The following is a 2,506-nucleotide window of genomic DNA, read 5'->3' on the forward strand; positions in this document are numbered from 1 at the left end:
ATGCGGCGGGAGCGCACGGGCCTCCGAAGGGGCTCCTGGATCAGCGTTTCGGCTCAGCTCGAGGCACCTGGAGCAGAATGAGAGGAAGCACTTTTAAAGCATCATTCCCATTCTGGAAAAAAAGAAAGCAGTGTCCAGCAGAGCTATGGGAAGCAGGCAACGTCACTTTGCTTTACCAGAGAGGCTTTTTACTCTCGGAAAACACCCCTATTGCCGTGCTGAGCACACGGACTGGCACTTCCAACACACGGCGACCGCCTGCGGGTTTGGGTCAGTCTGACACAGACTGCAAAGCAGGGAATAACTCCCTGCACAAACACACATCGTTACCTTGGCGCGGGCGAACAGGAGGGCGCAGGCGGCCGTGCCTGAACGCTGCTCGCCCGGCCGGCTGCCACCCTGCTGCAGTCCCCACATCCCCTCTCCATCCATAYGGATACAGAGGGAGGAAATTGGACAGGATTTGGACACCCAGAGCCCCATCGCTAAGGCCATGCCCACGCGGACCCAGTGCCGGTCAACACGCTCCAATAATTTAACATCGGTTCCAAAGGGCCTGTGGYGATGCTCAGGGGTGGATAACACCAAAACGGGAGGCAAGGGGCACATCCCGGCCCTGCGGAGCACCAGAGCAGCGGGTGCATGGAGGGAGGACACAAGGACCCCGTGGCCAATGCAGCCTAATGAAGCTCCCTGATCTCAGCTGCTTTCCTGGTACCCCAGGACCTGTTTTTCCTTAGTGCCTTTTTGTGAGATCTGGGCTCCTGCTCTAGGTCACACAACTCCTAAAGAGCAAAAACAAGGAACAAAACCTGTGTAAAAGTCAGGGACTGCAAGCTCCCGCGTTTGACATCCCCCTGCGAAGGCGCTTCAAGGAAATAATCCTCCTCCAGTTAAAAAAAAAAAAAAAAAAAAAAGGCAGCATAAAGCCGCTGTCTTTCAGCCAAGTGACTATTTCTGGGCGTGGGTGAAGCTTTTGATGGTTTAAAGTTTCTGTTTGAAACACATTAGCAAGTCCCTCCCCCTCGCCCATCCTAAGGCACAAAAGCAAATGGGAAAGGCGCACACACACACGCACACAAAAAAAAGCAGCAGACAATGAGCGGCAGCAACTTCCCGGGATGCGGCCTCCTCGGAGCCGGGATGCGGCCTCCTCGGAGCCTGCCGCCTCCTGCAGCAGCATGGAGCGGGACGGGGATGTCCCCAACCGGGTCTGCCCTGGCCACCATGGGTGTCACCTCTGTCACAGGGTCATGGTGATGGGTGCCCGCTGCAGTGAGCAGGGCGTCCCCAGGGTCCCCTCGCCCTGGGTGTTGGTAGCACGAGGAGATGCATGTTTGGTCAAGCTGTCCCTTCCCTGGGCCGGCTGGGGACACCCGATGACTTGTCACCTCCCCGGCTTAGCCATCCAATCTGAGTGTCACCTCCTTGGTCATCCTGTCCAACCTCCCTGGTCTGGCTAGTCCTTTGCCCATCATCTCCCTGTCCTGGCCAACGATCACCTCCTTGGTCACCCTGTCCCATCCAACCACCCCCGCCCTGGCCGTGCCATCCCGAATGCCTGTCACCTCCCTGGCTTGTTTGTCACATCTGCTCGTTACCTCCCTGGCCTGGCCGTCCTGTCTGCCTGTCACCTCCCTGACCTGTCCACCCCATGCATCCATCACCTCCACGTTCTGGTGTCCTATCACCTCCCTGGCCATCCTGCCACCTCCACAACCACCCAGTCTGCCAGTCAATCCCCTGGCCTGACCACCCTGCCCACTTGTCACCTCCCTGGCCATCCCGTCACCTCCTCAACCACCCAGTCTGCCGGTCAACCCCCTGGCCTGACCATCCTGCCCGCTTGTCACCTCCCTGGCCATCCCGTCACCTCCTCAACCACCCACTCTGCTGGTCAACCCTTGGCCTCACCACCCTGCCTGCTTGTCACATCCTCGGTCATCCTGTCCACTCGTCACCTCCACAACTATCTCATCCGCTGGCCAATTCCCTGTCCTGGCCACTATTTGTCACTTCCTTGGTGACCCCGTCCGCCTGTCACCTCCGTGTCCGGGCCATGCCATCCACCCGCCATCCCCTTGGCTTGCCCACCCTGTCCGCCTGTCACCTCCGTGGCCGGGTCCCTCCATCACTCCTGTCACCTTCCCGGCCACCCCGTCCTGACCTCCTGTCCATCTGTCACGCCGGTGGCCGGGTGCCCTGTCACCTGCCCCTCACGGGGCTGGGCCCGGCCTCCCGCGTCCTCCCTGACCCACGGTGCCACCGCCTGTCACCGAGGGGACCCCCGCGCAAGGCGGCGGGGGGGACCGGGCGCGGGGCGACACCCCGCATGGGGCAAAAATAAAAAACAAAAAGAGGGGTAAAAAAGATAAAAATAATAAAAATAATAAAAATAATAAAAATAATAAAAATAATAAAAAATAATAAAAAATAACCCCCCCGTTGCGGGCGCCGCCGTTACCGGGGCGCAGGCGGCGAGGCAAAATGGCGACGCCGGGCGCGA

The sequence above is a fragment of the Nothoprocta perdicaria genome, unplaced genomic scaffold (assembly GCF_003342845.1).
Source record: "Nothoprocta perdicaria isolate Ctin4 unplaced genomic scaffold, notPer1 scaffold_3, whole genome shotgun sequence".
In the NCBI taxonomy this organism is placed as follows: domain Eukaryota; kingdom Metazoa; phylum Chordata; class Aves; order Tinamiformes; family Tinamidae; genus Nothoprocta; species Nothoprocta perdicaria.